The sequence below is a fragment of the Macaca thibetana genome, chromosome 11 (genome assembly GCF_024542745.1).
Source record: "Macaca thibetana thibetana isolate TM-01 chromosome 11, ASM2454274v1, whole genome shotgun sequence".
Classification (NCBI taxonomy): domain Eukaryota; kingdom Metazoa; phylum Chordata; class Mammalia; order Primates; family Cercopithecidae; genus Macaca; species Macaca thibetana.
The window spans coordinates 5042783-5055068 of record NC_065588.1 but is presented as its reverse complement, the minus strand read 5'-3'; the positions used below and the strand labels follow the sequence as shown (position 1 = coordinate 5055068).

Sequence of the window (12286 nt, the reverse complement as noted above, 5' to 3'; positions counted from 1 at the left end):
CGGCCCATACTTCTTTCCCAACAGATGCTTTATCACACACGTTTTAAGAAAAGTCCACTTTTATTCAGTTGAGGAATGACATAAATTAACCAAATCTGGGGAGTTGCTTTTTCCTAGATTATTATATTGTATATCATGTCACCAAAAAAGAAAATATTTTTAAGTGGTTCAATTCAGTTAAGGCAAAACAAACAGCAGCTTGTCACACCTGTGAAGATTAAAACCTGCATTTTTAAGGGGTTTTCTCTCATTAATTCGTTCATCCACGTAACCCTGCTGGTAGACAGTTAAATAAAACAAAGTCTAAAGAGGCATTACGTCCTGTTCAGGTTTTACTCACAGGGTCTACTGCAGCCAAGAAAAAAATCCAAAGTGCCTCCACTGTCACTCCTTTTCTTCTTCTCCTTCTCTTGTATTACATTTCCAGAGCCCCCACTGTTCCTCCCACTGATCGTCACGATGATAACTGTAGGCATCATTGTACCCTTTGGCGGTCTCTGCCTCCAAAGGAGAGGCCATGGGGTGGAGCATGATGGAAAGCAAAGGCTTTGAGCCAAGCTATTCTACTCCAAATTCTGCTGTACCACTTCAGGCTGAGTGACTCTGGGAAAGAAACGTAAACCGTCTGAACTCTAGCTCTCTCAGCTGCAAAATGGGCATCTCATAAGGTTGTGGTGAGGATTAAAAGAGAAGAAAATCTACCAGTACCTGAACCCAAAAGGCAACAGAATGGAGAAGCAAAGAGCATGGAGACATAAAATGGAATTAGGGCTCTGCTACATGCAAACCCCTACAACCTAGAGCAAGCGATTTAATCTAAACCTCGGTTTTCCCATCTGTAAAATGGCACCAGTGATAATGCCCACAGTGCTAAGCAGCCTCTCTGGAGCATCGTGAGAATGAGCTCTCTCCTGTCTTCGTGACACGAGGGAACAGAGGCTGAACTGAGCGGGGAGCCTGGAAGAAGGATCTGAGCAGGTGTCATTCAGCCCCTTCAGGGTTTTCCGTTTCAGACTTTCCTGGAGACAGAAGTGATACACTCAGTGCACATCTGCTGGGCTCCTACCTGATGTCCAGCCCTGTGTTAGGCTCTGGGGAAATAGCAGGAAATCAAAGTTCTAAACAAATATGCATTTACAAATGCATATTATAATGGCAAGCAGTGACAAGTGACATAAGTGAGATAAAGGAAAAGATTGTGATGGAGAGGACAGCTACTTTAGAGAGTGGTCAGGGGAGGTGTCTCCGAGGAGGCAGCAGCTGAGCAGTGACTTGGATACAATGATGTGGCAAAGATCCTGGAGGAGAATGCACCAAAGAGAGAACGGCCTGTGCAAAGGCCCTGAGGCAAGAGTGAGCTTGGAGTGCCCACACAAGCCCAAGAAGGCACAGTGGCTGAAGCAGTGTGCATGAGGGTGGGGTGAGAGGACAGGAGGAGATAAGATCAGGGAAGTGAGCAGTGGCCATCATGAAGAGCCTCCAAGACAAAGGTGAAGGGCTTAGATTTTGCTTCTAATGGCAAACCATGAGCAGTTTGGAGTGGAGGAGTAAAATAAGGTGAAGGGTAGTTTTAAACCATCACTCTGGCTGCTGCGTGGAGGAACTATGGTGGTGAGCGGGGGAGCAAAGAGAGCAGCTGGGAAGGTGTCGAGGTTGGCCAAACAAAAAATGAGGATGGCTAGGATCAGGTCAGAGTAGCAGAGGGCTGAGGAATGGTTTACGTGAGATAGATATGGCAGGACAGAGAGGCTGGAAGGCTGTCAGCTCCAGCAGGTGGGTGCTCAGTTGTGTCACTTCCTTCAGTGGGGACCCTGGGAAGGAGCAGGTTGGGTTCTGGATTTGTTGGTGTGGGCCAAGGGCATAGAGGCCCCACCTCCTCTTCCATGTGACAAGAGACTCCACCCTATGCGAGAGGCCAGCTGTATCCACCCCCACCTCCAACCACATGGCCAAATTGAATTCAGAGCTAAAACCTGCAGAGCACCTCATTGTGACCACAGGTCAAGTCTTGTTCTCCAGTTTTACTTTATCACTAAAAAATGCTAATAATTTGATCCCCATCTTTCCAACAATGAGATCCTACTTCTCCATTGGTCCAAACTGGAAAGGAAAGATCATTTCGAAGTTCCCTAAGGCCAGAAAACTAGAATCCAAAAATATACATATTGTCCTAAAAACTCTCTGTCAGATAAATAAGCCATATATTTTCACTGTATATAACCCCAGGAGAGGAGATATATTAAAATATTGAGGTTTGCAACCTGTAGCCTGAGTTAATAAATAAGGAACCTGTAAAAATATTTGTATACCAAGTACTTCTGCAAATTAAATTAACAACATGTCCCTTCCAGCTCTGTATTTATCTCTACTCCTTCCTAACGGGCTGGGAATTTCATGGTAAGAAGGAAGTCTTGTCATGAGGATGTGCCCTAGAGGCCACAGCCACAGAGAAAGCTTCTCGCCTCCTCTCTTCAGGCTTGGGCCAGCTAATCCAATCACCCACTGACAGTTCAGTACCCGAGGAGAATAACATCTATCAGCAGAGAGAGATCTAATCCGAAACAGGAATCTAATCAAAAGGTGGGAAAAAATGGAACACTGATAAGAGTTGACATTTATTGACACAGGCACTGTGCTGAGAGCTGTATAATCATCTTGTATCATCCACACACGCTATGAGGCAGGTACTCTTATCTTGCATCTTACAGAGAGGAAAGTCAAAGCTTAGAGAAATTAAGCAACCTGCCCAAGATGGCACAGTTAGTCGGGGACAGTATCTGCAGCTGAACCCAGGCAGTCCCGTTTCAGAGTCTAAGCCCTTAGCCCCCCTCCCTCCCAGCATCGCCTTCTAGAAGACTCTGCCCCAGCAGTCACTCAGCAGAACGTCGCTGCTGCCTCTGCACTGATACATGTCCACCCCCACCCGACTGTCAGTCTCTATTTTGCACAGAGGCAGGTGGGTCTTGACAAATGAAAAATGATTTTGCAATTAGACAGTGTCAGGACCAATTGCCTGCTGTGAGGAGAGCAGATCGTGTGGCTTAGGCCTGCATTGAGTATGACAAAGCCCTGGTGTGACTCACAGGCACACGAGGAGGGGGGCCTGAAAGCAGAAGCTCGGGGAGGCTGCCTATCAGTGTCCCAGCCAGGATATGCCTCCAAACACTCCTAGCTCTGCAGAGACGGCTGAACTCGAGCCCAGCCCAGCGATCAGACACATGGGTCCTGGCCCTCAAGCCCCAGACGGAAACAGACCCTGCGCAAGCAAGAACCAAATGCAGTTTGAAAAGACACACCAGCAGATCCTGCTCTGTGCTTAGATGATGTAGCCGGTCTCCAGGATGGGTTTGGGAAAGAGAGCAGGTCATGGAAACTTAAAGGGCAGATCATTCCAAGCATATTTCTTTTTGGCATTAGGAAGTATTACATGGTTTTTCCTTATTTTCTTCTTTTAATTGGAGATGAGCTTTGCTTTTCAGATTATACCTCAAAAACGCAAGTCTGGCTGAGTCTCTCCTCTGTTTAAAATTCTTCGAGGGCTCCCCATTGCCACAGGGGAAGCTGTCATTACCCGGCCTCTGCTCTCCAGCTCTACCCAGCAAAATGGACCACTGGAGCTATATTTTTGGTCTTCCCAGAATGCCCTGTCTTCCCCCACTTTTTCAGGGAATAAAAATCCTTTTTTCCTGGGGAGAATCTTCCTTCCGTGGTCCAAGAGTGCTGACTCTGTGCCTTCACTTGCCCAAGGATAGGCGTGGGCTCAGAACTTGCCAAAGCATGTCCTTCCTCGCCCCATGGCTAAGAGGACCAGTGACCCCAGCAGCATCATGTTTTCATGAGATTTGTCATCTGGGGACTGGGACAGAAGCACCTGTCTTTCTCTAGATTCACGAGTTAAATGGAACACATGAGCCTAAAACTCCAGGAACGACTCCCCCTCCTCTGCTTCCCCACCTCTGTCACCCCACTTTTCATAACGGAGAAAGCCTGCCTAGGAAGTAGGAGCCTAGGAGGCAGCAAGCTCAGACAGTCAGAGAGACAGAAACCTGAGGGTTACATGTGGGTGCCTGAAGCCAGCCACACCTGCAGCCTCTGGACCTTTTAAATATTGGAGAAAACAAATTTCTTTTTTTCATTTTTCTCCTCTTTAACTCCTTTACGTTTAGTTTCTATTATTTGCAATAAAAAAGAATTTTTAGTTCTTCAACCTTGTCACTCCCATGCTCAGTGGTGCCCCTGCATGCACTGTTCCTGCTGCCTACAGTGTCTGTACTGACTGTGTCCCCCAGATCTAGCCAAGAGTCAAATCAAGGGCCTCTGCCTCTAAGAAGACTTCTGTCCCTGCCGTTCTGCTGACTGCTGAGAAGCTGTGTCACTGCAGACCTTTCTCACTGAGCAGTCATCCCCAGTAAGTGCAGATATCTCCTCCCCCAGACTCTGTGCTCCCTAAGGGAGACAGCACTGTGTTCATCAGATCCTTAGTCCTAAACGGAACCCGGGAAGGAAGAGCTACCAGCACCCAGAGGGACAGCTACGTGGAAAGAGCGACCCCTCAGGAGCTGTAGCCTCAGGGGAGAAATATGGCCAACCAGCAATGACCAGTGGGCAGGGCCAGGGAATCAGACCCAGTACCAGGCTCCTGCTGCCTGGCTGCAGGCAAGGTGGCCCAGGGCTGCATTCCGTACCACAGCAGACAGGAGCCCGGAGAGTGAATCTAGAGAAGGAAGGGAAGATACCCAGCCCCCGAACCTCCTCTCTAGAAGGGATAAGAAGGCCTCCAAAGGGGAGATAGAGGGACTCTCAGACCATTAGCTACCCCAGGCCCAATCACCTCCTTCGAAGATATTTATTTTATTAAACGCTCCTTAATTACCTCATCTGAGTGTCGTATTTGTTTCCCACCCACACTCTGACTGATACATCTAGATATTACAGGGTTCCCTCCCCAGCCCACCCAGCTGAGGCACCTCACTTGGAAGAGACATGGCTGGTGATGCTCAAGGCGGGGCATAGGAGGCAGAATACCGAGAGCTGATTGAACCAGGAAGAACAAGAAGCCTCAGTGGCCTGCACAACATCACATAGCAACAGAGCTAAGAATAGACCTCCGGCCTCCTGCCACCCACCCAACCGGAGCCTCCCTTCCATTCGTGCATGAGAGCACACAACAGGGGACTCTCACTAAGAGACCCCTTCTTCCATCCCACGGGAAGCTACTACATCTCATTAAGCTAATGAATATTGTTCCTGAACACAGGGTTATTTGGGGGTGCCTTTTAGAGGCAGAAGGAAAATCTAAGCAAAACAAGCAAATCTGCTGTTCCAAAGGAAAGCTGCAATCCCAAGCCTGCCTTGGGCAGCAGTGGGCCTAGGAGGGGCACAAGTTGGCTCAAGGGCCTCTGCCTCTAAGAAGGCAGAATCACGGATACAATCAGCAGCTGCCCAGCAGCCCTGACAGCCGGGGCCTGCAGTCCATGCTCAGTGAGGTGCCCCTGCAGCCGCACCTCCCCGGCTCTCTGCGGCACCAACACTGCAGAAGGCATGCTGGGCTGGGAACCCGAGGGCTGGGCTCCTGTCCAGCTCTGCCACTAGCTAGCTGCGTGACTTTGAGCAGCCCACTTTCCTTTTCTGGGCCAAAATTTTCTCCTCTGTAAAAGGAAGGCTTGGAATTCCGGCCCCTGAGAGCACTTGCATCGCTCCCTCTCTACGGTTTTACGACATCCCAGCCGTGTTTCTCAGCACTGAAGGTGCGACGGTCCTTTCCAATGCAGACTGAAAGCTGCATGGCAGAATGTTTTGTATTCCTGGGCTGGTACTGACGTCACGGTGACATCCCCAAACCTCTCTACTCATTTTCACTTGCTCCCCTCCAGGAGGGCAGCTCTGCCCTAGATAAAGACCTTATCCAGAAGGGGCAGAGAGGTTTGGGAGGCAATGTCACTTTTCTCTACAACTCCTTGGCCCCTCCTTCAAGAAAAGTAAGAATGCCATTACATCACTCCAGGAAAATGCCCAAATAATTCAGTTCTATTGGAACAGGTTGAATGTTTATGTCCCCTAAGAATTTGTGTGTTGAAACCTAATCCCCTGTGTGACGGTATTTGGAGCTCGGGCATCTGGGCAGTGGTTAGGTCATGAGGGTGGAATCCTCATGATGGAGATTAGAGCAGTTATAAAAGAGATCACAGAGAGCTCTCTCACCTCTTCCTCCACGGGAGGACACAGTGGGAAGACGGCCATCTATGAACCAGGAAGCGGGCATGTACCAGAACTCTACCATGCCGGCACCCTGATCTAGGACTTCCTAGCCTCCAAAACTGTGAGAAATAAATTCACAAGTCATCGTATTTTATTATAGCAGCCCGAACAGACTAAGGTACCTACGCAGGCAGGTTATCTCAGGAAGTTGGAGTGAGTGGGGTAGTGAGGTCTATATTTTGGATTTAATCCCCAAGGAAAAAAGAGTTTGATTCCATAGCATCCAAAGACATTACTAACACCAGTCAACAAAATGTGATCTGTGGTTCCCGAGGAGGGTGGATGTAGAACATTACTCATCAATCAATCCAACTGTAAAAACACTAACTCAAAGACCTAAAGACTAGAACTAAAAAGATATTTCCTCCCTAGAGCATTCCATACTTTTTCAAATGACTTCATATGCATTTTCCAAATGGAGCCCTGCTGTGAAGGAGGGAGGGCTGTTCTTGCCAGCCTTGTTTGGAAGTTGGCATGTGTCCAAGTTCCTACCAGAACCTTAGCCTTGTGAATCCCAGCTTTTGGCTTGCGCATGGTTTGAAGGAGAACCACAAAGGAGAAGAACAGCCAGGTCGTGGTGGGAAACTGGGGAGCAGGCCTTGTAACTTGTAACTGAAATTTGACTCAAATGGAATACCCCTTATAGCTCTGGCCTGCAGAGGGACAGACTGGACCGGACAAGGGCAGACTGCAGACAGCCAACCTCATGTCATGTCATAGCACAAGAGGATCAGTGGCTCAGCAAAGTTGGACTTGAAAAGAAGGAGTGGGCATGCGTGGGAGTGGTAATGGAGATGCAAGATTACCTGAGCCTGTTTGAGGAGCTCCCTGGTGAGGTGTGGGACCCTGTACAAAATCAGATCTGCATGAGATAGGATTGGGAAGGAAGAAGGACAGGACTTGAATTGCATTTAGTCATCTCTGGTGTGTCCAGGTAGGAATAGAAGCTACCACTGAGAAGCTCTTACCAGTGGAATTACATTCGGGGGCCATTAGGAAAGAATGAATTCTTAGGAGGAGCCCTAGGTGGAAGCTCCCCCTTCTCGAAGCCCGAACACCATTGCCTCCCCAGCCTACCCCATGCCTCCATAGTTATGGCCACTCAGATCTGAAAGTTTGGGGTTCTAGCCCTGAACCTCTCTTGGACTCCAACTTTAGCCCCAAGATTATTGACTGACCTGCTCTAACCTCATTCTTCCTTTTGACAAAATCTCTGCAGTTCAACATAGACAGATAACACAAAGAAAGAAGACTGATGTCCATAGAGTCAGTGAGCTTGTGATGAAGCCACAGCTAGCATGCATCATCGCTTCAGTCATCAAAAATTCATTAAGTGCCCATCTGCAAAAGGCACTATACTAATTCCCCTAAAAGGAGAATGTCAATATGGCTTCCTTGTGCCCTGCCAAGTTTTTATTAATGTGCTTATTAGGTGAGAAACATCTACTTCCCTGTGTTTAAAGAGGAGACTGAGAAAATACAGGAATCCTAGCTTCCTTCTTGCTCCATAAGGCAAACTTTCAAATAATAAGCAGATCCACAGCAGATGGACTGGTTTTTAGCACTCCTGAGGGGGAGAGGATGGAGCCAGTCTGTCTCTGTCTCTCTCTAAATCTAGAGAGAACGTGAGCCAGCATGAGCGTGAGCATGTCCGCCTGTGCGTGTGTGAGAACTACAGGGAGAAAGTAAAGGGAGAGGGCTGAAGGAAGGAAAGGAGGGGAGAGGAAGGAGGGCCCAGAAAGGAGAAAAAAGAAACAGCAACCACCCAGAATGGAGTAAAAGAATCACGAGGACAAGGAGGCCAAACAAGGGAGAAGTCAGACATGGAATGGGTGGGGAGAGCAAAAGGGGGGGAAAAAGCCAGGAAACAAAGCAAAAAAAAAAAAAAAAAACAAAAAAATAAATTGTTAACACAGGAACTCATTGATTTCGAATCCATAACTAGACACTTAATTGGTTATTTGAATTGAGCACTTTATAAAAGGAGACCGTCAGAAAAGCCAGCTCATTAAAGGCTGCTGGCAAGATTCAGGACACCAGGGACTCACTTCCGTCCCTGCTACCAGCCGGCAAGGTGGCCCAGCTGAGCACCTCTCATTCTGAAACATCTGTAAAATAAAGGAGTCAGACTAGCGGAGGCGGACACTTCTTTACAATTCTCACCATCTAAGAGGCTATGAACAAATGAAACTATCAGACACCTCGGGTCTTTAAAGAAACCACAGACAGTGAGATACCTCTGTGGCCAAGTTTGCCCCGGCTGTCCCTGGCCAGGATGGAACTGGTTCTGACCACAGTCAGGCTCCTACTGTCAGGCGGAGTCCCAAAGACCAGGCTTTGGGGACACTAGGTGGCAGTGCCCCTGTGCCAGTCCTTGCCTTGTGTCCCCCACTGCGCCAACACATGCTGTCCGTGGAGAGTTCTCTTCCCAGCAGACAGATGACCTCCACCTCCCCTCCCAGGCTTTCCTGCCCATGCTTTCTCTAGAAGATGCCAGGTCTCCCTGCCTCCAGCAAGGCTGCACTGTGTTGTTTGTGTGTGTTGCTTTGAGAGCTCTTGTTTTGGCTTTTCTCCTGTGACTTTTCCCTACTACCCTCCTATCCTAAATGCAGTCAAAATGCTCAGATGCTGCCCATGAACAGTTCTGATGAGCATGCACTGTCATTTTCATACTATCTAACTGGTTGCCCTTGCTTACCCAGATCATTCCTAGAGAAGGCACTGTGTGATAATTATGAATGACTCTGGAGCCAGACTGCCTGGATTTGAATCCTTGCTCATCAATTCACTAGTTGTGTAACCTTGAGCTAATTACATAAGCTCTGTGTCTCGGCTTTCTTTTTCATCTGTAAAATGGGGATGTTAATAATAAGACCTACCTTTCCCGGCCACTGTGAAGATCAAGGGACTGGCCTGTAAAGCTTAAGGATGGTGCCTGTCATATGCTAAGTGATTAACAAAAGGCTGCCGTGACCACTAAATTCTGACACCTTTTGTGTCCCAAGGCAACACCACCAAAGATACTATTCCCAGCCTCCTCTTTGTGTCATAAGCCAAGACCGCTTACATCACTGTGGATCGTGATAACTGATACCTCAACTTCTCCTCTCTTCTGTGCTCAAATTCCTTGCATTGACCTTAAACTTTAGCCTAACTCCACAAACAAGCTGACATGAATTAAATGCAGATCATTGAAATTCCCCTGTACCTTTCTTGTCAGCAGGCAGCCACCATGCTCTCCTCTGCTTAGTTCCCGGTGGAAAAGTGAGTCATACGTGTCTTCTCTAACAAGGGTTCACATTTTTGCTATAATCCATTGTTACTCTGCATATTTTTCCTCCCTCTGCTCTCTGCCTGAGATTTTCTGGCTGCTTTCTTTCACAAGATCTTTTCACATACCACATAGCTGAAGCTCTGCTTCCTTTTACATTTTGTTAACCCTTCCAGGGATCCATCCTAAAAAAGAGGAGAACAGCAGCCAGCTTCCAGCTATGGGTTCTGAGTGAGCTTGGCTTGGCATCCCAGGTCATTATCAACTATCCTGGTTGACACTGCAGAGTATACATGTTCCTGTGGAAATGGAGGCCCTTGAGTCCTCTTACTAAACAACTTTAGCTACCTTAGGGTGAAGGCTGGCGATGGTAATGGACCTGGCCTTTCTTCCAGCTTCTAATCTCTCCTTCACATGGTGGGCAGAGGAGAATTGTAAAATCACAGAAGACCTCCTACCACCTGCATGTCAAAACCCCTCTGGCCCATGTGGTCCTTCAAGATCTGCCTGTTGATGGCCTCTCTTGACTCATCCCCTTCTGTTTTCCCTCCTCTCTCTTCCAGTCTCGCTTCCCCAACCCTCTACATCTTACCCATGTGGGCGTCTCCAACATAGGCAGCTCTGCAAAAGTAGCAGGGTCTCTTCCACTTCTGGCCTTGATACACGCTCTCCCCTCTTCCCAGGACATCTGCCAGAGGCACTCCGATTGTGTTTTGGCTTTGCACATCCTCTGAGAGGCCGTCTTGGTCCCCTTCGTCCTGCCCACCCACCCCGCCTCACAGCAGCCCAGGTGGGCAGCTCTCCCCTGCTTTCCCCTGGCGCCTGTGTGCACCTCTGTTCTCCATATCACAGTAAATTGGAGCTGTTCTCCTTGTATTCTCTACTCCAGGTAGAACTTTCTGAGGGCAGAGGATGTCTTGTCCATCTGTAAAGTCTCAGGGTCCCCCACAGTCACTGATACACAATGAAGAATTTCCTGAGGTGAGTCAAAATGGAACTGAGTTGAATACAAATAAACAGAGCTGGATTTTTCTGCTGGCCTAAGAACTAGTAGAAGAACATCTTAGGCAAAGCAAACCTCCAAGAAATGGGAGTCAGCAGGCCCTGACAGGAACGTACAACACCTGACTCTCTGCCGTGCCGTTCCGCTTCCTTGCTCCCTGGTGGCTTAAGGAGCTGCAGATGCTGAGACTGAGTAGGCTCTACATTGCTAAGAGCTCCCTGCTTAGGGATAGGCATGAATAAATATAGTGAAGGAGAAAATAAAATGCCAATCTCAACTCATATTTGACGTATCCTAGATATTATTAGCCTGGTGTAAGCTTCTGTGGGCCAGTAGAAGGTCTAGGCTTCTCTGCAAGTCTGAGTTAAGATGAGGAGTTTGGGATGCTAGGCAGCCTTAGAGGGTCTGTGAGTCTGCTGACTCTCTGCAAACTACCCCCCGCCACCCATGGCTCTTTGTTTCTCTATTTCCTCATCTTTATTTGGCTTTTCCTTCCTGGCCAGATGCAATAACTGGTGCTACGGAAGCCTCTAAGTGCTTCCTTCTGTGTCCTACTTATTCCTTTGGGTCCCTGATACGCCAAAATCCCCCTACCAAAAAGGATGACCAGATGCCAGTGGATGTCAGTCAAACGAGTATGTTAGGATATCAAGGACCTCACATAGACAAAATCAGGCACACACACACACACACACACACACACACACCCCTAAACATTTCAGAAACAAAAAACACGCAGTAAATGTTCCCAAGGTATGCAAATTTCCCTAGATATGTGACTGTGAGAGTCCCATCCCATAAATCATGTAGACAGGAAAAGGGCTTGGGAAGTAAAAAAGGTGCTAAAGCCTCAGAAAACCTGCACAGTGAAATTCTAAGAAACTGCTGATGCTGCTTCTAGTGCTGGCTCCCGAGGACCCAGCAAATGTTAGACTGCAGCATCCTAAAGCCAAGGGAAGCCACGGGGCAAAAGTCTCCATTCCCTTGCCTTACAGGAGGCTGATATCAAGAGAGGTGGGTTTCTCCTAAAGTGTGAGAGGCCACTGCCTTGGTCTAAAAGAGGATGAATAGAGCATCTGAAGCCAGAGCTCACTAAAATGGACTTGATAAATCAGTTGTGACTTGGAGGAAAGAATGTCAGGCAGGCAGAAAACCGGCCATGGTCGCTGGCAAGCAGCGACAAGTGAGGCAAAGAATGGTAAGGAATGTCACACAGAGCGAACAGGCAGAGCACATTTCTCCCTGCGGCAGGCCCTAGCCCCGGAATCCAGGGTCCCCTCCAGGGTTCACGATGGGCTCCACTTAAGATCACGATCGGCCTGTTAGGATGGAGAAATGCGTGAGAGGCTGAGATCTCAGCTCTGCTGCAGTAACAACACCTGAGAATGCTGGAGGTTTCATGGCACCTCCACTTCCAACGTGTCTTTCCTTGCTCCAAGCCTCATTGGGTAACTATTGTGCATAGTTAACATTTATCAAGTGATTACTTGTGCCAAACACTGTGTTAAGTAATTTATCTTTATCTCACGTGTTCCTCATGAGAACCCTAAGGTCACATAACAAGTGTTAGAGCAAAGATTAGAACCCAATTTGGACCGACTTCAAAGCCTGCACTCTTAACCAGTAGGGATGAGGAAAAAAAAAAAAGTAGCCCATCAGCAAAGGTGATACTAATGAGCTACCAGCAGGAAGACGTGCACTCCAGGAGGAAGTGTGTACAAAATTCGCCAAATTTTCTAACTTTTGCCAACTAA

General features: G+C 48.0%; 1 long non-coding RNA gene across 1 annotated transcript in view; it reads right to left on the bottom strand.

Moving 5' to 3' along the window:
- The window catches only part of LOC126930465 (uncharacterized), a 36830-nt gene extending 26478 nt beyond the window's left edge, over positions 1 to 10352 (bottom strand). Inside the window, exon 1 of the long non-coding RNA XR_007717594.1 lies at positions 9467 to 10352. This is a non-coding gene — a long non-coding RNA (uncharacterized LOC126930465). The remainder of the gene's footprint in view (positions 1 to 9466) is intronic.
- Positions 10353 to 12286: the final 1934 nt, after the last annotated feature.